General features: G+C 43.6%; 1 long non-coding RNA gene across 1 annotated transcript; it reads right to left on the bottom strand.

Moving 5' to 3' along the window:
• Positions 1-17,791: 17,791 nt before the first annotated feature.
• On the bottom strand, positions 17,792-24,290 carry LOC129051086 (uncharacterized). The gene is made up of 3 exons (XR_008515125.2): positions 24,170-24,290; positions 18,612-18,740; positions 17,792-17,899 (listed from the first exon to the last, which is right to left on the bottom strand). It is a non-coding gene; the product is annotated as an uncharacterized LOC129051086 (long non-coding RNA).
• Positions 24,291-24,649: the final 359 nt, after the last annotated feature.

Genomic DNA, 24,649 nt, shown 5'->3' with positions numbered 1-24,649 from the left:
GAATGCAATAGTTTGCGACTTTTAAAATAATTATAAGATCTTTATACCAGCTAAAGTCATGTTGGGTACTAGCTGTTTTTGCAACTTTTAATAATAACACCTACTAATTACTGAGCATCATCATCACCAATGCCATGATTGCCACCATTTATTGAGTGCCTACTATATGCAGGCCCCAGGTCAATGCTTTACACTCTAACTCTCATGTTGACAACAGCTCTGAATGACAGGAGCTCTGTTCAGTGTTTTACAGGTGAGAAAACTAAGACACTAATAATTTTTATAAATGTATCCACAGTTATATGATTAGTAAGTAAGGGAGCTAGTATAGAAAGAGGTTTGTCTGACTTAAAGTGATTTGTCATCTTTCTTTTCGACTCTCCTAATCATGATCTATTCCACCTCCTGGCCCAATAACTTAATGCTTGTAAATCTCAGGTCCACCCATTTATGGAAAACTCTTTAGTCACAGAGTTCACTAACACCGTCCCCTGTCCCTGTGACTATATGTTGAAAATAACAATTGAAGACCCTCTAAAGGGTGGTGCAAGTTGACTAAATGGGTAGCAGTGAACAGCATTAAAAGGAAAAGAAGTAAAATAACACATAGAAAATGTCATAGAGCACCATGCAGCAAAGACAGTTTTTATAAAAAGTATTTTTAAATTACACATATGCCATATTTCACTGAATCACAGTCATCATTTATTGGAAGATGCAAAATTTTATGTATCACCCAGAAAGAAAAAAATGCTGCCAATTAATGGTAAGATGTCATAATTTGTAAAACATATCCAAATTTCAGAGATGTTCAAATGTGGGGGAGAAATGTGCATGTGAGAATGATAAAATACATCGTATGCATAAATGTACTGGGTCACTGCAATATGTATTTCCTACTGTGAGTCATGGCCAACAGAGTTTGAAAACCTCTATTCTTTGAAGTAGAAAAGGTTACTGGATTTGTCAACCACGTGGTGGTTGGAGCTGCCAAGGGCACCCAACCTGGTCAACAAATTAGTGTGCTTAGCCACAGGCAGTACTGGCTGAGTTCTGGCTGCAAAGTGCCCTGTGACCTGGCCCTTGGGAAGCCATGCTGTGACAAGGTTTGCAGGCTTTGCCCACAATCCAGGTTTGCCCACAATCCAGGGCTAAGCATGAATGAAGGTGCTTGGCATTTCAAAGATGCAACTAGGAGGTGCTCCTGTCTCAGGTTCACATTATACCAAAATAAGGTCCTGGCCAGAGGCACCATATAATTAATTGAGGGAGTTGATATTTCCCAGGCAATACTTGCAAGGCTCAGAGCCTCTATTCAAAAGATAACTGAAAGGCCAGCAAAGGGTCTTGCAAAGGATATGCTGACTTCTGACAGGATAGAAGGTTGATGGACGGACAGTGAGAGTATAAAGACTTTAGGGTTTGGGGTTCTGATTTGACCTTGGTCTGTATCACTGGTTGATTGATTCATTCAACAAGTATTTTTGCAACCCTTACAAGGGGCAGGCATTGTGCTAACTGTGGAACATCACAGACAGTGTGTCAGAGTGGAATTGACTTTGGAACTTTCTCCACTTCCGCCTTCTCCAGAGCTGCCTAGCCTGGTACTCAGGGGCCCTTTGCTGCAAACTCAGGCCAGTGTCAGTTCCTGAGCCACTCGTAACTCAGTCTGGGGAGACTCAGTGTCCTCTGCCCCCTGCCTGGTGGAGCTTGGCAGCAAGTCCCAAGTTTCACTCTATTGAGACCAGGTGTGCAGCCATCACCTTGGGGGCGGGGTGGGGGGGGGGGGGGTGTCCTTTTGCTCCCCCTAGAGTGCGAGTTATAGTATTGCATATTTACTACCTGAAATAGTTTATGGGCCATGGGCCTGGCTTATGTCAAGCCCCATAGCCAGTCTGGTTCCCCTACCTAAGGTCTTGGTGCTCTCTGATAATAGCCACAGCTGAATGTATTAGTCCTGTCCTAGGAAATGTATGATCTTCTCCCTATAAATATATACACTTACTATGTATACCTAAAAACTAAAAATAAAAAATAGGAAAATTAAAAAAAAGAAATGTATGATCTTTTTATATCTCACTTAATCCTTTCCACAGCCCTGGGTGATAGAGCCTGTTAAAATGCCCATCATGCAGATGAAGGCACTGAGACTTATTCTGTTTCTTTCCAGTCCCTTTTGTACAGACCACGCAACTGGTACTAATGGCATCCCTGCCTGACTTTAAACTGTCCTGCCACAGAGAACCCTCACTGTCCGGCTCCATAGTGCAACCAGAAGGAGGTGAGGTTTTGGCATCTTCAAGGGGTATCCTCAGTCTTCCTATGTTTTGGAGTGATTCCATTCAGCTGCAAACAGAGGAGCTTCTGGGATGATAAAGTGAGGCACACTCTGCACCACTGCATGTGTCCATACATGATCTGAGCAGGAAGAGCAGTGGACAAGGAGTCTGGAATGTTGGTTCAAGTTCTGGGTCAGCCACAGCCTGCTGTATGGCTCTGAGTGAGTCCTTGAGCTTCCCTGGATTCAGTTTCCTCAACTGTCAAATTCCTATGGCCTTTTGGGCACCACCATGCATGAGAACACACAGACAGCATTATTACTCAGGGGTGTGTACATGTGTGCAGAATGAGAACAGAGCTTATAGTATATGCTGAGCATGTGCTGTGTGCGGATGTTCAGTAAAGAAGCGGAGGTAGGTTTTTCTGTTTTGTTTTGTTTGCATTTTCAGTCTCTTCAGCTTTCCTCTCTGAGCCCTGTCCATAGCCACGTGCTGGACAAAGGAATAGAACTGTCTATAAGCTGGGCTGAAAAATGGGTCTAGAGGAAAGGAGATTCTATGAAGGATCCAGGAAGCCACCCAAGGGAACAGCTGTCTCCATGGAGAGAGGAAAAGAGGCAGGTTCATCCTTCTCCGTAGCGGAAATAGGCAGGCCAGCCCTAACCAGGCCTAACTTCAGCATCACAGCAAGTTACTCCATGGCGTAAAGAAGACCCCTTCTCCCGCAGGGTCTATGTTGCTGCCATTCCTTTACTAGGGAAGAGTTTTTCTTTTTCCAAGGTAGGGACTCAAGTGCAAGTGTCGTGCGTAGCCAGCCCCCCATGAAACATGCCTCCTGAGTCCCACGTTCTCTGAGAGGTGCTTATGGGGATTCCTGCTCTCAGCTGATGAAACCTGACTCTCGCAGGCCGGCCAGGGGCAGCAGGGCTCAGCCTCAGCAATACCTACGAGCGACTCTAGAGATAACTAAAGCATCTGTTGAGAATGACCGACTCCACACCACAGAATGGGAACTACATGCAGGTTCCTATATAACTAGCACTGACATGCATTTATACTGTAAACCCTGAACGCTACTCAGCAGGGCCCTGTGAGGCCCTTGTAGTTTCTCTTCAGTAAGAATTGGATAAGAACTCTTGAAAGTGCAGCTGCTGAGAGAGTCTCTGTGCCAACTTAGTTTGAGTTCTTCTTCTGGGCTCTGTACGTCCTTGTGTGTACCCTATGCCGTCCACAGTCCATGCTCTCTGTGTGAGACTGGCTGTCTAATCCAGGTGGATCAGGAGGTGCTTTGTGGGTTTTTTTGGCGAAGAAATGAAGTCTGGAAAGCAAACAATGATTAAACATGTTTCGATTTGTGACTTGTCTTTTGGCGAAATGCAAAGGTGGGTGTGCATTCTTAATTCAAAGAAAATCTCAAATCCCCTCATCCCTTGTTGCTCTTCTAAATAATCTCTTTCTAGATATCTTGCACCCCCAAAACTCCCTCAGCCCCCATGGCAGCTTTTCTCTCTCCTCTCTCTCTTTCCCGCCTCTCCTTGTCTCCTCACTTCAGCCTTTCCTCTTTCTTAGATCTTTATTATGTAGATAAAAACCTCTCCAACCTCCTTAGCATTCTCTCCATTGCATCCCTTACCCGAATTATCCTCAAGAAAGAGGCCAGGATCTGACACAGTGATCAGAAATCCTCCTCCCTTAGAAGCCCAGGGGCGAGGGAGTTCAGGAATATTCATACACTGGTAATCCTTGTCCCTGTTACAGTCACTTCCTTGTATCAGGACCCTTGTTACTATTTACAGACTATTTTCCATCTCTCCTAATGCAATTGCTCAAAGGGCACTTTAAGAATAATCATTATCCATTGATTTTTTTTGGAGGCTTTTATTCCCTCCAATAAGTTCTGCCAAATACTGGCCACTGGCTCTATTTGTTAAACAATGGAGGGCTTTGTTCTGCTTGGTTGTTGTTTTTTTTTTTTCTTAACCTGAGCTTTCTGCCCACCCTTAGTATGGGGCAAAGGGAAGATTTTTCTGCCACCCCTTTTGGTGAGAAGAGTCACTTCCTGATTAGTGTTTGGGATGAAAATGGGTCCCCCTTTGGGAAGAAACATGGGTACAGTGTACTTCCTGTGTCACAGGATTAACAGCTCCTGCCCCACTCCCAAGGAGGCAGCTCCTCGGGGCAGTTCCTCTTTGAGAATTTCATGGTCACTAAGAAGCAGGCTCCCAGGGACCCCAGAGTGGGAACCTTTTGACTGAAGTCACCACACTGGGTGTAAGATAAACATAAGAGACTTTTCTCAGGGAAGATTTGGAAGGAAGTAAAAGAGTAAAAGGTTCACATGGACCATGGAGTTCTGGAAAAGGGCCTAGAAAGGGAAGCTGTGGCTAAGAAGATAAACTGCCTGATTGCAGAGACCCAGGAGAGGGGATGAAATCTCTTTGTCTGGTCACATTTCTCAATAATGATTTTCCACATGCTACAAAGCTAGCCGGCTTACCAAGTGCTTCCACACACATTGCTTCATTCTGTGTCTCTTAAGCAGATTGACTCCTTGGAAAAGCCTCACATCTGGCATTCTGCCCCTGCCCATCACCAGTTTGGCCTTGGGACATTCCTCATCAACACCCCTTAGTCTGGTTGTCTGGTTGGGTCTCCCCATGGTGAGCTCCCATGGTATCTCCTCTTCACCTTTATATCACTCATTAGATAACGGTGACAACCTCTCTTCATTCTTTGATTTGGGGAACGGAGGCAGAAAAGGGAAAAATTCAGTAAAGGATGTGTTATCTGGCCCATGACCACCCAGGACAACTGGGGTGCAGTCCTGCCAGAGAACTCCAGGAAATAGGCCTTGAAGGTTTTGCAACTGATGAACAAGGAAGCCGGGAAGTGCCCACTAACTCGCCATCCATCCTTGGTTGAGGGAAGCCCAGGGATACTAATCCTCTGGTAATTTTGGCTTATTCAGTTCAGGGATAAAATGTGCTTGGGCTGCCAGGAAAAAAAAATTCTCAGGCAGAGTCACAGCAGCTCTCATTAAGCAGCCTTCTTGAGGTGGGGCACTGGCAAGAGCTGCTATACCCATCTCTCTGTTCAACGATGACTCCTGGAGCACAGGTCCTAGGTCCCAACATTGTATCCAAGATATAATACTCTCAATAAATGACAAATAAATGTGAGTGTGTGTGTGTGTGTACAAACTAGGCAGGCATGCATTCATGCAAATGGTGTGCATATGTGGTTCTACTCTGCATTACATCCTTGGCAGACAACACTCATCGATCAGAGCATTCTTGGTGATGTTGAAACTGCCTTAGCAAAGATTATGACAGTGAAATAAATCTAGCGTAGCTAACTCCATCTTGCTTCTATCCTCACAGGCTAACTGTCCTTGCTCATTCCTGGGCATAGGCCAGGCTAATCATGGGAGGAATTTAACATATAATTTAACTTTAAAGCAAGGATGAGACTAGCCCTTCCCAAAACTAAATCACCTTGTAAAACTAATGAAACGCCACAGGTTAGGATTATGAGGGGAACCTGAATTCTGCTAATATATAGGTATAGTTAAATGATAGACAGACTGTTCTGGAAGCCACAAGATTTGTAACTTCTCCAATTACTCCTGTAGATAACATCATTATTATAAGAACCTAAGATTTGTCTTTTGAGATGTTTTTCAGACTTTTGCATCCTGGCAACTGACTGAGCCTATCTAGACTTCTGACTCATAACTCAACCAGTCCTGTGGCCCCCACCCAGAGGCAGACTGTATGCACAAGAACCATTTTCCATACACCTTGATTGCATCTCCAGCCAATCAGCAGCACCCTTTCCCTAGCCCCTCATCCACCAAACGATCCTTGAAAAACCCTAACCTCTGAGCCTCTGGGGAGACTTATTTGAGTGATAACTACAGTTCTTCCACCTGGCTGACCTCCTTTCAATTAAACTCTTTCTTTACTGCAATACCACAGACTCAGTGAACTTGGTTCATTTGTGCAGCAGGCAGGAAGTACCAGTCAGCTAGTCAGGTAATTACAATGTTGACAAGGATGTGGTTTGCCCTTCCTTCCTTCCTTCCTTCATTTGCTTTCTTTCTTTTAAATTGACAGATAACATTGTGTGTATTTATTGTGTTCAAGATGATGTTTTAAGGTGTATATGTGTGGCTCTTTATAGCCACTGGAGTGGGAAGCAGGAAGATCCCTTACAGCACAAATTTTCATCAAAACTTGGGAACAAAGACGTGAGAAAAAATCTTCCCATTCATCCCCAACAAAAATGTATTTAGTATGAGTTCCTTTCTGATGCTAAAAATCTCCTTTCTAGTTCCTCTTTCCTCCCTCTCCAAACCCATCCTTTTTATGTGGACATGAGGTAGGGTGGGGAGCTTGGAAGTGCCCAGAGTAGCCAGAGGAATGGGAGCAGGAGCTGGAGATGCAGACCTAGGGGCCGAGCTGCTCTTTGGAAAAGGGCACTTCAGTGGCCAGCTTGCTGCTTTGGGAGAGGCAGCAGGACAGGCCGGTAGGGAGAAACAATCAAGGAAAAACCTGCTCCTTGTTACCTCAGGCAGTTTTTAATTGGTGGTCCAGCTTCTGCTTCTATCTGCGTCATTTAGCCTCTGGTGCTAAGAAGAAAAGGGAGCTTAGAAAAAATCATCTTGCATAGGGACAACAGTAGAAGAGAAAGAAGAGAGGGAAGAGGAACAAAGGGAGGAGAAGGAGGAGGAAGGGCAGAAAGAAGTGTTGCATGTTCAGGAGTTTCTTTGGTCAGCCTGCTGGAGGGTCTGGAGTACACCTCCCTCTTTTTTCTCTTTCAAAGCTGGAGAGAACTGTACAGGTGTGGTGTGTGTGTGTGTGTGTGTGTGTGTGTATGTGTGTGTGCACGCATATGCTTTTGTGTTACTGCCATGTGTCTGCAGCTTTGTAAGCGTGGAGTTTGAGTATTTGTAGGTTGTCTTGGTCACTTGGTGTGTTGCCATGCATGTGTCTGAGCTCATATTGGTGTGTGTCTGAGTGCTGTGTGTGTATGTATATCCAGGTAAAGATTTTGAGACCTATTTGCTACTCCTGGACAGGAGTAGAGTGAATGATTGAGAAAACTTCAGTTAATATCTTCTCAGCTGCAGAAAGCAGCCCAGAGAGATGTGCCCCATAAATATGGACTCTTAGAAAGAAATCAGGGCAGCCTTATGGAGATGATAAAAGGAGGGCCAGGCATCTTCCCAAGCTTGCCACCTGAATACTAGCTCTCAAACCAGCCAGGGCGGGTCCTGTTAGCTCTCTACAGGACAACAAGGTGGCCCAATAATGAGGTTTGAGGCCAGATGTCCTGACACATGGTAGGATAATGAGAGGGACTGAAGGCTGCCTTCTTCCCCCTAAGGCACGTCGTGCTGATTAGGACAGGAGAAGCAAGAATATATAATAAGATTATTTTGTTGTGTTTTAATGGTCAAACTCAGGATATCCTTATAAATATTATAACATTCAGAAATGCACAACTTAAAACATGAAATTCTACCATGCCCCGTTAATATTTTGACACATTTTCCTGTATGTTTTATTTGCATATACTAGCATTTTGAATCTGTATTAATATGTATATATGCACATAACATATCCACATATATTCACACATACACACATCATTGTTAATTTTTACAAAAACTAAATAATGCAATATTGTTCTGCAACTTGCTTGCTTCTCTAAACAACCTTTCATGGGCATCAGTCCATGTCAATTAATAGAAAATTGTGTCCATCATTGAAATGGTTGCGTACTATTACTTTGTATGCATGGGTTCCATTCTGTTTATCTAGTCCTTTGATGATGAACATTTCTATGGTTTTCTAAGTTTTGCAGTTGCAGCGAGCATCCTTGTGTGTGCCTTAGCATACCCTTATGTGACTCTTTCAGTAACAGATCATGGCGATGAGGTTTTGTTCCAATGGGGACCTACCAGGAAGGCAGGGCTGGAGAACCATAAGCTTCCAGTTCCTCTGTTGTCAGTTCTTAGCTTCCCCATTAATATGCAGGGCAATTTCTTGTTTTCCACCTCTGGTGCCTTCTCTATACAGAGAGACGCTAAAAATAAATTCACCTGCCTCCTCATCACTCTGTTTATTTAACTGTCTTTCTTAAGGATTCTCAGCATTCCCATAGGGGTTTAAAAATACATTACCCAGCAATTCACTTGCAGAGCAGATTAAATACTATCTCCCACTTTGGGCTTTCACTGGTGTTGCTATGATGTGCTTATGTCCCCTAATGCAGGTAGTAGTTCTAAGGGAAATAGACCAGCCTACCTAAGAGTATGATGACCTGGTTAGAGTCCCAGCTACTATGCCTCACAGCTGGGAGCTATTAGTCAAGTAATTTGCCTAACCTAAACTTCACTTTCTGGAAAAGAGGATAATAATGACTGTAGTGTTAAATGAAACAATGTGTTCACAGCAATTAGCATAGTTTCTCAGACATAGCAAGTGCTCACTGAATCTTAGCTACGTTATTATTATCATTATTGACCCACAAATACAGCAATTGTATCTAGTTCAACCTAATTTCATTATAATCTTCTCCATCTCCATAAATGGCCTCACCATATACTCAATTGTTTGATTTAGAAACAGTGAGTTGGAGATGAAGCCCTAGACTTGGATGACAAATATTCTTTTGTTTGTTTATAATATTTACTTCTTTCTCTGCTCACTGTATGCTTGTAAAATTTCTAATATTACAGAAATGTGTGACTTGGAATGTGTGAAATTCCCCATAATCCTCTGCCCAAGATAATCACTATTTGCCAAAGTATATTCTCTGTTTCTTTGTTTGCCAGTTTATTGACTGTCTCTCTCCTCCATGAAACCAAAGCTCCAATCGCACAGGGATGATAAAAGTTTTTCTCTCGGCCGGGCGCGGTGGCTCACGCCTGTAATCCCAGCACTTCAGGAGGCTGAGGCAGGTGGATCACGAGGTCAGGAGATTGAGACCATCCTGGCTAATAGGGTGAAACCCCGTCACTACTAAAAATACAAAAAAAAAAAAAAAAAATTAGCCGGGTGTGGTGTTGGGCGCCTGTAGTCCCAGCTACTCGGGAGACTGAGGCAGGAGAATGGCATGAACCTGGGAGGCGGAGCTTGCAGTGAGCTAAGATCGCACCACTGCACTCCAGGCTGGGCGACAGAGCGAGACTCTGTCTCAAAAAACAAAAAAGAAAAAAAAGTTTTTCTCTCTCTGAATATCCAGTATCAAGCCTCATAGGCTAGCATGTGGCAGGAAAGTAGTAAACCTTTTTGAATGAACAAGCTAGTAATTATCGTTACTAACTTAGGTGAAGGGTCTGGTAAACGTTGGGATAGGGCCAGAAACAACTGTGTTCACTGCAGCTGGACAGGGCAGGCTAGGAGAAGATGGGATCAGAAACTAGTTAGACCTGAAGGGGAGAGGTTGATCTATCAGACAGAAGCAATTATCCTGAAATCTGGAGCCCAGATATAGATGACAGTCCTATGGCACTGTCAGAATGAGGGCAGTATATTCAGGGAACTAGAGATTGTGATAGTCATGAGGGGTCCAGCAATGGGAAATCCAGAAGTAGACTTAGCTCTAAAATCCACGTGAATGGGAAGTCCAACTCTTGGGGGCTTGTTGCAGGTGTTTGGGAATTCAAGCTGTGGTCTAGCAGCACCCACCAGGTTTGGGGAATACCTAGTAGGAGCCCAGAGAACCTGAGGACAAGGGCAGGATCCTGGGACACAGATTAAGGCAAAAAGAATAAGGCAGGAAATGCCTCTGGAAGCCCCTAGCTCTGGGGCTTTGCACAGAAGATGGGTTTAGGAGTCATGAAAAGGCAGGGTCTCGGGGTCACTAGGCTAGACCCAGGTGGCAGTAAAACATGCCTTTCTTAAAAGCCCGATTGTGTCAGACCCTGAGGATAGGGCTGGAACCGCCACCAATGCTTTCCTGCCTTAGAAGAGGACAGGCTGAGAAGCTATTAAATGGTTGGGGCATGGGTGTGGCTGTTGCTACAGAGGATGAGATATGGGTGTGTGCTCTGGGCACAATCCCTGTGCATAGGGAGGAGGAAACACACACCTGTTTTTGGCTGGACATACTGGCTTATGCTAATTGGCAGACACAGCAGGCGTAGGCTGCATGAAATGCAAGGGGTGAGCACATGAACTGAGAGGCCCTGGGCACGTCAACTCCAGCAACCCCTCGACCCAGCAGAAACAGGCTCCCTGTGGCCAAGTTTGGGGCACCCAAGCTTGTGGCAGGGACTGGGATTGGGTCAATGCTGTGATGTTTATTTTCTAACCAGTCCTTCGTTGCTACCCTCACCTTTCTATGTCCCAGAGTCCACTCATGATCTGCCCTCTGCATTGTGTCCAGATGTCAGGGCTGCCCAGAGAAGCAGGTGTCCTGGTCCTTGTTGCACCCCACAGGCGGGGAATGGCTCACACAAGAGCCTTTTCTGACCCTCGCACAGGTCAAGAGTGCTGTGGCAAGCCCCTGGGCTTCATGGGCATTGGGTTGATGCACTCCAGTGAGAATCAGGGTAACACTCTCTCAGATGACTCCCTGGAGACCGGACCCTCACCAGTCCTTGGAGAAGAAACGCAGCACTGAGGCAAAATCATGTTGCCTTCACTCAGCCTGACGTTTCTAGGGAAGGAGGCTTTGTGCTGGAACCCACACAGAAGAAGCCAGCAGGGAGCAAAAGTAAGAGAGAGAGCTTCTGGGTCTTCTTCCTCAACTAGGCTGTAATCCAGGGCTTTCTGCTCAAGTTATCGAACCTCCTAGAACCCCAACTATATTTGAAGATTAAATTAGAGCACTTACAGAGAACTCTTGGCGCAATGTCATCTACAAGTAGACATAAATAGCAGCTGTTATTATTATTGCTGGCATTGTTGTTGTAAGGTTCGAGACAAACCTGGTCAAGAAGAGTCAGAAAAGGGGCAGAGGGAGTTTCAAAGGGTGGACCAGGCCAGGTACACTGGTTCACATCTGTAATCTTTGCACTTTGGGAGCCTGAGGCAGGAGGACTTGAGGCCAGGAGTTTGATATCAGCATGGGTGACACAGCAAGACCCCCCATCTCTACCAATAAGTAAATAAATAAATAAAAATCAAACAGTGCACCAAACACTCCATAGTTTACTGGGAAAAGCAGCTTCCAGGTTCTCGGGGCTCATGGTCAAGGGTTGGGGGTAGGGGTGGAGTACGGTCTTCTGATTGGTCTACAAAACATGTGACTAGGGACACTGTCCCAGCACTGGGCAGTCCTGCGTGCTGGGGCATGCAGGCCTTCCATATCCCGCAGCTCCACGTTTAATCTGAACCGCGACAGAGAATTGTGTGTTACTTTATCAACAACAACAATCTTAAGTGTTATTATTATGTTGTTTTGATGTATCATATTATTATTGCAGGTAAATTATTTCACTAACATTGGACATCCTTAAATGCAATGAATCTATCACTACTAGGTTCTACGTACTAGCCAAGGGCTTTCCGTGCATTATATCATTTGATCATCACAAACCCTCTGTGGTAAATATTATCATCTTCCAGATGAGAAAACTGAGACTCAGAGAGGTTAGCTGATTTTCCCAGGTCACACAGCTAATAAGTGGCAGAACCAGGAATTGAACCCAGTTCTGTCCCTCAAGCCCTCACTTATAACTTCTGCCATGCTGCCTCCTTTTCTGCAAGACCTGTGTGGTCAGCCCGACTTTGAACCAATAATACAACCACTTTTGGGCCCTTCCCCATTCTTGAATCAGAGAATCTCAGACTTGGAAGAGACCTAAAGGTCATCTGTCCTACACCATACCCTCTTATCTTTCTTATCAAATATTTGAAAATGGTGATCAAGTCCCCATCAGACAATAGCCTTCTTAATTTGAATATAACAAAGGGCCCTCCCAGGGGAACACATTCCACCCTGGAAGGAGATTTTCAGGGGCTCCAGAGTTCACTTGCCGTTTGGGACTCTCAGACTTTGACTTCCCCTTCCCCATCATTTCCTTCCACCTATGGATGCTATACCACCCCCAATGCCTTTAACTTCTGTCTTTGTCCTCTCTGTCAATGCGCCAGGCATAGTGCTAAGCCCCCTGTGGGCACGATTGCATTCCATCTTCCCAGCAACATTTTGCAGTGGATACTATTCTTATCCCCATTTTACTGATGAGGAAACTGAGATACAAAAAAGTCACAGAACCAGCAGACATCAAACATGAGTAGGTCTCTCTCCAAAGCCCATAATGTCATCATGGGACTGCAGTCTCTCCATTTACATTTCAGTTCAGTCACTTTCTCTGTTTCTCCTTAGTATAGCTGAGATGGGCTGGCAACAAAAACAAACTCTCCCTCCAAAAAAAAAAAAAAAATCACTAAAAGCAGCATGCCACACTTAAGACTGAGGGGGAGCACAAAGGAAATAACTACAGAAAACACCAGCCACATAAAGGCAGGTTCTCAAAGTACAGATTTCTGATGCTCCAATAATTACTTCCCGTAGCCCAAGGGGCTGGCATTGATTGACCTGTATGCTGCCTGGCTTCAGGGCCTCTGACTCCCTCCCACCACCATGTGGCAGTGTCTTCTTGGGCCCCATCCACAGAAACTGGACAACCTTCCACTTGCTCCTTACCCAGGTTTATTCTCCAACTTTACTCCAATCTGAGAGTCACATTTTATCCACACTTTTCCATTTAGTCACTCAACAAATATTAATTTGCAGATAAGAATTTAAAGAATGGTCTCACCCTTTTGGTGAGACAGGACTTTGTATGTCAGTCCTTAATTTTATACTTTTGTGTATAGCACCTACTCAATGCCAGACCAGATCTGAACTCAACAAATGATGATGCTAGTTATTATGATGATGACAAGAATAAAAACAATAACTAATGCTTACTGAGCATCCACCATAGGCCAGGCAGTGTGGCTGAACACTGCCTGAATTTTCACATTTGATTCTTTCAATAACCCAGTAAGGGAAGTACTGTTATCTTTTCCATATTACAGAGGAGAAAACAGGCTCAGAAGGTTAAGTAGATTGTTAAGGTCACACAGCAGGGAGTGTCAGAGCTAGGATTTGGAACCCTTGACCTTGAGCACTGTGCTGTAGTGTTTCATAGCATGCTTGTCATAGAGAGCTAAGTGGCATGGTCCTAAAGGGGACATCAGTGCACTAGGTGGTACAAGTCAGACATCTCCATGGGGCACACACAAGGTCCTTTCCTTTCTCCAGGAAGGACAGGGAAAGGGGGCAGGAAAGGGGCAGGAAAGGCTTTATGGAGTTGGCATGTGCAGACTGGTTAGTGAAAGCTGAGTAGGTGGTCACTGCATAGACGGGAGCAGAGGAGCACTCAGAGAAAAGAAACCATGTGAACCAGGACCTACAGAAGTGGCATAGTCTGGCTTTTTCAGGAACTGTCAGCATGTGACCAACTTATGTGAGATGGGGAAGGAAGGAACTGATAGATGAAGAAGCTAAAGATACTGCAGGAATGAGATCCCAAAGTTCTTACAGATGATTGGAAGCCACAGAGGAACTGAGGGTAGGGAAGAAAAGTGATCAGATGCAAGTTGCAGAAACATCCCTGGGGCAACTGTGTGAAAAGTAGAGGGATGGCCACTGGTGGACCTAGAGCGACCTGGTCCCATAAAGGGCTTAACAGGGCAACCACACCTGAGTCACATGTAACCTGCGTTTGGCCTTCAATGCATAAATATCAAGAGGGATCCCCAAGTCTTGAACAAGTCCCTTCCTCATCTTGCTGAGCCTCACGGTACTGCAGTTAAGAAACATAAAATCTCTTTAGGGATTTCCATTGGCATATTCATCCTTAGCTCTTCAGCCTTACAGGGTCACAGCTTCTCTCCCTGGGATACTACTGAAAGCCAGAGTTTCTGGCAGAACTGGGTTTGCTACCCTGGAAGTTTGCCCAGGGCTGCTGAGCAGCACCTCTATCACTTTTCAAGTAATGCACTGATTCCAGTTTTTTCAGCTCAAAGAGATAGCACTATAGGGCCATGGCTATGGTATCGTCCCTCTAGCATCCTTTAACCTTCCCAGCTCTCCTAGGGAAATATTGTCTACCTTCCCCCGTGTAACCTGGGACTCACCAAATCAAGAGCCAATCACCTCCCTCATTGTATAGACAATACTTGTATTAATGCAACCAACATATGTCACTTGGTCAACATTAGCTCCCTAACCTATCTATTTTTATAGATACTTTATAAAAACTGAGTAGCCCTCTGATCTCCATCAGATTCTTCCAATTAGGAGAGCTGTGCATTGATCTGGGAATTGATTAAAAACTTCCCAACTGGAGTGAAATGTCAGCCCCTTCAGACAATTCCTAAGTGCCTTCTAATTTTAAGCCTAAACATTCATCCTTAATAGTGGACCATGGGAGACTTCAGATCTTAACCAAACTGAAAAGTGGAAGAAAAGCTGGCAGAGAGCACGGAAGAAGCCACGGGGAAGGCTGGTGAGCATTCTCTAGCTACAGAAGCTGGTTTCTGGGATGGGAGCCAGGGGGACCGGGAGGGCTTATGTACTGGGTCAAACAGGAATAGCAGATACAAGTGTAGTTCAGGCAGATGTTGGCAACACAGGGCCTAATCCAGAGGGTCTGGATGAAGGCAGCTGTGACTCCTCGGAGGTCAGCCCTCACCCAAAGCTGAGAGGACTTTGGATGGGGAGAACGGCCGCATCCATGCTGTATTCCCAACACTGTGCTGAGGGCTCCCACGTGCAACAGATACTGCCAGGCACAGTGCAGGGCTAACAGCATGGGATTTGGTATCAGGCAAAGTGGAATTCAAACCCAGACTGGTCTCTTGCTAGAAGGGGAACATTGGCATTGATAAATTCCTTAATCTCTTTTGACTCAAGTTTCTCCTTCTATTAGATGGAGGTAATAATTGTATCAACCTCAGAGGGCTGTTATGGGGATTAAGTATCAGAAGAGTGTTGACAGTGCTTAACACTGTACCAGGCATGGACACAAGCTAAACACTGACAAATGATTATTATCAGCCAGGGATACAAACACAAAGGGAACAGAGTTCCCTGCTTTTAAAAAGCCAGATAGGGTTGGTGAGGCGGCTCACACCTGTAATCCTCATACTTTGGGAGGTCAAGGTAGGAGAATCACTGAGGCCAAGAGTTCAAGACCAACCTGGATAACATAGTGAGACTTCATCTCTGCAAAAAAAAAATTTAAAAATTAGCCAGGCATGGTGGCATGCGCCTGTAGTCCTAGCTACTCAGGAGACTGAGAAGGGAGGATCACTTGAACCAAGGAGGTTGAGGTTGCAATGAGCTATGGTCACACCACTGTACTCCAGCTTGGGTGACAGAGTGAGCACCTGTCTCAAAAAAAAAAAAAAAAAAAAAGCCAGACAGGTAGATATCAGAAAATCAATTACTTTCTGATTTTCCAACAGCAAATCAGAAAGAACTTGGAAGATACAGAAGCTGAATCAGACTAGGTCCCCATAGAAGGAGCTGGGCAGACTCCCAGGCATCGGGACCACCCTGATCTAATGGGAGGACATTGGAATACTGTGGCTTCTTTGAGGTCCAATCAGGGTTGTCCTAGCCACCTGTGTAGGCCCACACACAGCACAGGAGGAGGCCTCTTTTTTTTTTTTTTTTTTTTTTTTTTTTTGAGACAGAGTCTCGCTTTGTCCCCCAGGCTGGAGTGCAGTGGCACGATCTCAGCTCACTGCAAGCTCCGCCTCCCGGGTTCACGCCATTCTCCTGCCTCAGCCTCCCGAGTAGCTGGGACTACAGGCACCCGGAGGAGGCCTCTTCTTACATCCAAGCTGGAGACAGCCTGAGAACTCATTGGATATTGGGTATGCAGTGAACGAGGGCCATTAGAGCCAGCTCAGCGGCTGAGGCTGAACAGCTTATCTCTGCTCCCCAGTGGAACCAAATCAAATCCCTGAAAAATATTAGGTTTTCAAATCAAAACAGCAAACCATGTTGAATAAACCAGCTGCCAGCAGCAGACAGCTAATTGGCTTGTGTCTGTCAGAAAACATTGAACTTAACAGGAATCAGGAAGCTTTGAGCAAGGCCTCACCTTCCGGGATTGAGGAGACCTAGCCAGAGTTCATCACACCTGCTACTGCCACCCCAAGGCTCATTCATTCTTCCTGTTGGGAAGACACTTTTCATCAGTGGCAAGAGCAGCAGCAGGAGGGAGCTGGAATTTAGTTCCCCTTCTAGCCAAACCATAGACTTGCCTCTATGCACCGGCAGGCCACATATTTATTTGAGAAGCATTTATTGGGTGGCACCAGGGTGCAGGGCATCAAAGATAAAGGAATAAATAAAGCACCCAAACTCTGTCTTCACACTTTAGCACTGGATTTGGGATAGCAAGAGGCATTTATAACATAGAGTGGTAGGATAGAGATTTGTACCCAGTGAAATGGTTGCTCCAGGGAAGACATGCCTGTGTCTCTAGAGAGAAATCTGGAATCTGGAACGGCTGACCCCCTAAGGATGAGGATGCTTGTTCCAGCAGACTAGCAAGGGAGGGCATTCCAGGATGACGGCATTTTTCCTTCAAAGACACAGGGTTGCACGAATGAGAACAGTCTTGTTCAGGGAAGTGCAAATCCTTCAGGGTTCTTGGAGGTTGAAGTGTGCCTGTGCATGTGTTGATGCGGGGTGGATGAGGGCCAGAAGTGAGACTGGACAGGTATGTACAGTCCCAAGTCTGAAGGGCCCAGTGCACAAAGCTAAGGAGTGTGTGTTTTTATTCTGAAGGTGAGGGGAAAGGATTTTGAGCAAAGAAGTCACATGGTCAGAATTGTGTTCATAGGGCAGAGGAAGGGCAAGGTTTGAGTGCTGGAAATCAGGAAGCTGCTGAAATGGTGCATGTTGCAAATGATGAGAACTTAAGCCTGGCAAGTTGAGAAGGGAGTGAGAGCAAGGGGCATAAAGAGCTACTTAGGAGACAGGATCAACTGGGCTTGGTAATTGATTGGATGTCAGGAGTGCTAAAGAAGAGGAGAGCCTCTAGGGTGACTTCCAGCTGACTCCACACAAACACAGCTTCGATTAGGGCATCCCCTCCCCTGACACCATTATGAATGGTGTTTCCCAAAGTGTGATGTACCACTGCTGCGCTACTGGAGGATTTCAGGTGGTACACAGAAGAGCACATTTCGTTAAATAGTGATTGTTCACTTTTATGTTTATTAGAAAAAATATAAATAGCCTAGCAGATTCATAGTTTTATGAATATTGTTATCAAAGGCAAAACTAATGTTTGAAAAAGCTAGTGAATCTAAATTTAATAATTAACCAAATTATGATATATGGTATACTTGCATTAAAAAATAATGTACGTGGTAAATGAATAATTAAAGCTTAAGAACCATGGCTTAAAGAAAAAAGGACTCACATTTTTGCATGACATTCAAGTCTTTTTTTTTTCCATACTTACCAACCACATTAAATTACCAGCCATTCTTAAGAATACATCCAATTTTATTCATTCAAATCTCCTGAAGTTATCAAAGAACTTAAGTCCTAGAAGTGACCATCCAGTGCCCCACTGCATTCTACAGCTGCAAAAACAGAAGCCAAAAGAGACAATGTGAGTTGCTAATGATAAAAAAATCACTTGGCAGCAAAGCCAGGACTAGAACCTCAGAATCTTCTTCCAATTCTCCTTTTCCACCACCAACATGAAAGGCCCTGTATATGCCTACCCTAGAATTCCTGCCAATGCCTGATCTAAGAGGAGGTTGGTTGGTTGGCTTACAAGGACCTTGACATTCAGAATACCTTTCCACCTGCATCTCCAAATCTCTCCCATCTTTCAGAATCCAGTTCAAAGATACTCATGAAGCATCTGCAAGCTAAGCAGTGTAGATTTCCCACTCTCTCTCTAGCTGGCCATGAGCTTGTTCTCCTTAAAACTCACATGGCAGATTTGTCAATTTTATTTCTTTATAACACTTTTTATTTCAATTGTGTATTCCCTGAAAGTGGACACCAGACCTTTTATTTATGTCTTTGATGTTTAGGGATGTTCAAAAAGTTTGTGTGACAATTCTATAGGTCCATGTTTTAATCTCTCTTCTGTATTAGTTATCAATTTCTGTGTTGCAAATTAGTCCAAGATGTGGAAGCTTAAAACAATAACTTATTAGCTCACAGTTTTCATGGGAGCTGCTTAGGTGGGTGATTCTGGCTCAGGGTCTTTCAGGAAGTTACAGTTAGGCTGTTGGTTAGGGCTGCAGTCATCTGAAGGCTCAAGTGGGAAAGGATACTTACCTAAGCTCACTCCTGTAGTTGTTGGAAGGCCTTAGTTCTTCACTGGTTGTTACATGGAGACCAGCTTTCAATGTAGTCCTCTTTATAGGCTGCCTGAACATCTTGACAACATGAAGCTGACTTCCTCTACTGCAAGAGATGAAAGAGAGATAAAGAAACATGATAGATAGATAGATAGACAGATGATAGATAGATAGTAATAGATAGATAGATAGACAGATAATAGATAGATAATAGATAGATAGATAGATAGATAGATAGATAGATAATAGATAGATAGATAGATAGATGACAGAGAGGCCACATTGTCTTTGATAACAAAACCTCAGAATGGCCTACCACCTTTTCTGTTGTATTCTGTTGATCACAAAGACTGATCCTGGTACAAGGAAGAAGGGATCCACATAAGGGTGTCACTAGCCAGAGGCAGTGCTCACTGAGAGTCATGCTGGCTGTGATGCCTTTTCACAATGTATTCTTTGAAGATAGGTATTTAGTTAAATCAATTCCATAGTGCTAGCTTAGTTCTTGACATACAGAATGTTCTTAGTGAAGGTGAACAAATGTATGATGGATGCTTGGATTGGTGAAAATGACCTCCCTTTGACTTGTTAGACCCCAAATGCTTAGCTCTATGATAAGCAACTATCTTCATTTGTCTTAGACTCAAAGAACTTAAGGCCTAGAAGTGACCATCCAGTGCCCCACTTTATTCAAAAGAGATAATGTGAATTAAGCCAAAAGAGATAGTGTGAATTGCTACTGATCAAACAACTACTTAGTAAAAAGCCAGCACTAGAACCTGAGACTCTTCTTCCAATGCTCCTTCTCCAGCATCAATAAGAAAGATACTGTGTATGTTTGCCCTAGAATTCTTACCCATACCTGATACAAGAGGAGGCCTCCAATAGAGAAAAGGAGAAAACGTGACTTGTCCAAGTGCAATACCAGCTGGACATCACTAATTGGGACAGCCTCCCTGCTTTCGCTTGAGCACCCAACTACTGTTCAGTCTGTGTATCCATCCTTTTTCCAGATTCTTCAAACCTTCACCAGGTGACCTCCCCACAGACATGGATCTTCACCACCATCTCTTTCCGGCATGCCTCGCTGTGCTTTGCTACTTCTGGGTGTGTCTGCCTCCAAACCCACTCCTTGTCAAGCTAGGACTTACTTAAGTGGATCTTTTCCTCTGCTGATATATCCCTCTGGATGCACCATAAACACTGACATTTCTCCAGAGCAGGATGTTTTTGAAAAAATATTCTAGATGAATGCCAGGCCAAGCAGCACAAAATGTCATGGTGACTTTCCAAAGAGACCTGCCAGGAGCTAGGGTGAGTAAAAATAGCCACAGCTTGGTGTGGATGCGCAGAAAGTAAAGATCACAGAAAGAAGAGTTTATTTGTTTTTAAAATAATTATTTCTAAATGGTTCTGGGCCTGAAGAATGCGTCAGACTGGCAGGCAAGGAAGCAGAAGGTCTGCGTCTGACACCAGAGACAGAAGGCAGAGGAGGGTGACAGATGGGAAGGTGGGGGGCTGGAGCCTCGGATTCCAGCCAAGTCAAATACTACGTACAGCTTGGACTATCTCTCTAGGATTGTGAGCCTCAGTTTCTCTACCTGGAGTAGAGAAAAAGAAGAAAAAATGTAGTTAGGGAATGTTATGCACGTGACTACAAAGAGAATGAAAAAGAAGCACTGAGAGACAAACGCAGATAGAGAAATGGACAAAAATGACTAGTGTTCTGTTATGGAAAAAATAAGAAACATGGACAGTTCCATGTTGCCCTAGCTCTGCTCTTCATAGCTGTTCAGGTCCTATTACTTTACCACCATAAGATATCACAAGAGGCCAGGCAGGATGTCTCACGCCTGTAATCCCAGCACTTTGGGAGGCTGAGGCGGGCAGATCACGAGGTCAAGATTTCAAGACCATCCTGGCCAATATGGTGAAACCCCGTCTCTACTAAAAATACAAAAAAAAAAAAAAAATTGGCTGGGCGTGGTGGTGCGCACCTGTAGTCCCAGCTACTTAGGAGGCTGAGTCAGGAGAATCACTTGAACCCGGAGGTGGAGGTTGCAGTGAGCCAAGATCGCGCCACTGCGCTCCAGCCTGGTGACAGAGAGAGACTCCATATCAAAAAAAACAAAAAAACAGAAAAACAAAAAAACGATATCACAAGAGGCATCCTGGATGAGCACATAGAGTTGGAATTACAGAACTCTTGGAGCCAGCCCTGGAGTTGCCAGAAACCCCCTAGGTGGGTTTCTAAATTTCTCTAAGCTTAGGTGGCCTTCATCTGTAAAATGGGAGACTTCTCACCCTCAGGCTTGTTGTAAGGGATCAACGAATAATAAAAGCAAGCAATTGCCCAAGTCTCTGTTGCTTGGCAGGCACTAAATAAATGTCCAAATAAAAAATTCGACCAATGAACTACCAGTGCCAGAGGCCCCAACTTCTCTGGGCTCTCATTTTTGGGAAAGAAAATCCTGCTTCTCATTTAAACTGATAACTGAATTAAGTGGTTGTGTTCTCTTAATTTTGTTAAATGTGAAAACAATGACTGTGTCTGGCAATGTTTGGTTCAGGTTGATAGCATGGTCAGTATGTGTGCAGCTGTATTTTGGAAGAAAGAAAGCAAACATTTTATTGAACATATGCTATTTGCCAGGCCCTGATTAGACATTTTTTACGTAGGTTATTCCATTTAACTCTTAGAACTATCCTGTAACATGAGAATGTCTACCTTCCTTCCATCTTTTTTTAAATGAGTAAGATACCTAGATATGAGAAAGGTAAATAAACTTGTCTAAAGACACATAGCTTAGTTGCCATTTTGACTCCAGACTGTGACAGCAAAACCCAAGTTATTTCTTCTGAAAGAATATTGCCTCCATGAAACTAGACTTAATAGATGATTGAAAGGTAGAATTTAGCCATATTTTGCACTCAGCTTCCAATCTGCCATTCTTTCTCTCTCAGTGAGTGTCTGTGTGTGTGTATGTCTTTTTTTTAAAAAAAACTGTAGTTTGTTTCTCCCGTGGAAAATCTTGACTCAGTCCTAAAGTCTAGTCCCAACAGAAATTTCTTTATGCTTTCCTTTGTCCTGGCTTCTCCATCTCGAAGAAGTCTACTCCAAACTTAAAGGCTTAACTCAAATGTCAACTGCTCCACAAAGCTTTTCAGCAATCTCTTAAGCTTCCGTAGCACTTTGTACACATCGCCTTCAATGAAAATTGTCCTCTGCTTGTCTTTTTATCTCAGACACCTTGCACAGTGCCAGGCACCTAGTAGGATCCTGAAGAGTATTTATTAAAGGAATAAAGGGAGAGAAATGCTTCAGAAACAATAAGACTTATGGCAATGATGATAGTCATCATAGTGCCAACAGACAACATTTATTGAGACACCTAACAGTTCAGGTTCTGTTCTAGGTGCTTAATGTGTATCATCTCATTTACTAGTCACAATAACCCCAAGGTAGGTACTATTATCATCCCAATTTAACAGATTCAATGCCTTGTTTAAAGTCACAGAAAAATAGAAGATTTTAGTGGAAGATTTAGAAAATGAATCTAAAAGATTTAGAAGAAATTTAGTAGAAGATCTAATTAGTAGAAGATCAGTGGAGGATAATTAGACAAGTTTGAACCCCAGCATTTTGGTGACAGAGCCCTCCAGGAACTGCATCTTTGTGCTGTTCAGAAAACTGCAGGAGAAAGAAGACAGGTCCTGATTCTGACACATTGACCCCAAGGCACAGCCTGGCCAGATGTTAGCTCCATGGCTCCAGTGCTATCTGTGTTAACTTGCTAAGCTTACACGTCCTTGTCTGGTCAAAGGAGTCAATCTCACCTACACTGATGGGTTGTGTGGAGGATGATACACCTAACAAGATGAACCAGCATACACTGGCCATTTAATGAGCACTACTTCCCCAATTCTCCTAAAATGGACCTTACACATCTGCAACTCCTTACAACGCCCCATTCTATTTGAAGAAGAGGGATCTATCTGCCTGAGACATTTGCAGTATTGTTTCTTTATGCATCTAATAAATATTTACTGACCAGTTACTACATGCCAGATGCTATTGTGGGCATTCAGGGTACAGTGGTAAATTAAATAGACAAGGTCTGGACTCTTATAGCACTTACATTCTGTTATATTACTTATGTTATAGTTATATTACTCTCATAACTAGTTAACAAACACATGCACAGGCTAAGACCAAGAGACTGTAAAACAAGACAATGTGATGGGAATGGCTGGGGTGGTGCTGCATTAGGGAAAGGAGCTGAGAAAGGGCCCTGAAAACGTGGCACTTTAGCCCAGCTCTCAATGAGAAGCAGCTAGCCTCTGGAAAACCGGGGGGAGGAGCATTCCTGGAAGAGGAAACAGCAAGGATAAGACCCTGAGACAGGATAAATATGTGGTGCAAGAAAAGAAGGACTGCCAGCGGGTCCATGAGTGATGGTGGAAGGGGGCGGGCTCAGAGAGGCTGGAGAGGCTGTGGGGGCTGGGAGTGCATGGTCTGGGAGGCCCTGGAATGGGCATAGAATTGATTCACAAGATGGATAAAAGGTAAAGATTAATTGAAGAAGAAATTAAAGGCACATTACCCCTAGTTTAACTGAGCATTACAGTCTGACTCCATTCAAATAGATGTCTTTCATTAAGAATCATCCTTTCTACCTCATAAGAAACAAGAAGGCTACAGATGAAATGATGGTTTTAAAAATGTTTTCTAAATTGTTGTTCAGAGACATAAAAATCAATCTCTCTACAGAAAAATGGCAAAGTTGCTAATTTTATGGGGAGGCTCTAAAATAAGGATGATTTCACTTCTCACAGGCTGTCACTAGATTCCACTGGAGACTTCACCAGCTTCAGAAAACACTGCACAAAGCAATCCCAAATCCCTATGGTAAATACAGACAAATGGACTTTATTGACAGGAGATTTTTACATTATACAGAGGAGTCCATCATGAGTTGCCTAAATTTAAAAAGAATTGCTACAATTTGGTGGAGTAGGGACCTAGGGGAGCTTTGCCATCAACTGTGAATAGTGGCTGCATTACTGGTAAGCTTTTTGGCTGTATTAATAGAGGTGTAGTATGGCAAATGCAGGATGTGTTTTTTTTTCATTTTCCTCTGCTTGGATCCCATTCTACTCTGATATTTTCCAACAGCCCATCAGTTGTTTAGTTTTTCTGATAAATAATTAAAGATACTGCACTTTTATATTTTTTAACAAACAGGTTCAAAATTCGACAGGAATTTCCTTTTAGGGGATTTTAAAGAGGATCAGAAGAATATTATTTTCATGTTTTTGGAGTGTACACATATGAAAACTTTTATAAGGGAGACACATAATTTACAGCAATAAAGTCACATAACAATCGCAATATTTCCAAACATCCATTTTTCCAAATGCTGTCTCCTAGCACGGCTTTCTTTTGAGACGCAATTGCTCTCTCATGTGTTGTTAAAATGTCACCTCTACCTTGAAAGAACAGATTAAATGTAGATTTTTTTTTTCAAATAATACCTGCTAGGTTGCATACTCCTGACAGCAACTTGTCATCACAGAAAAGGTCATCAAATGTGGAACTCTTGTCTTTTTAAACAGAAGAACGTAGCTCTGCTGTAAGTTTAGCAGCTGTTTTGAGGACTTGCTGTGACACAATCAGAGACGCTCTGTGCTGCAAGAGATGTTATGGTCACCTCCCTTCTCATTACAAAGCATCCTAATGATTGACTCTATTTTCAAGCTCTTGTTTTTATAAATGTAAGCACATTGATGGAATCTGTGGCCTTTTGTTACTGCTTGCTTTCATTTCTTACTACAATCACTTGCCTATAAATGATTCTGTGAATTCGTGCTCTCTCTCCAACCTTACCCTTGAATCCTTTTCTATTATAATCAAAGCAGCCGCTACCTCAGATGTTGCACTTACACCTCTTTTCCCCTTAAAACCTTGTGTTTTTTTAATTAAAGAAGTAATTTATTATTGAGTATAACTTTTCT

The sequence above is a fragment of the Pongo abelii genome, chromosome 19 (genome assembly GCF_028885655.2).
Source record: "Pongo abelii isolate AG06213 chromosome 19, NHGRI_mPonAbe1-v2.0_pri, whole genome shotgun sequence".
NCBI classification, from domain to species: Eukaryota; Metazoa; Chordata; class Mammalia; order Primates; family Hominidae; genus Pongo; species Pongo abelii.
This window is presented reverse-complemented; position numbering and strand designations above follow the sequence as displayed.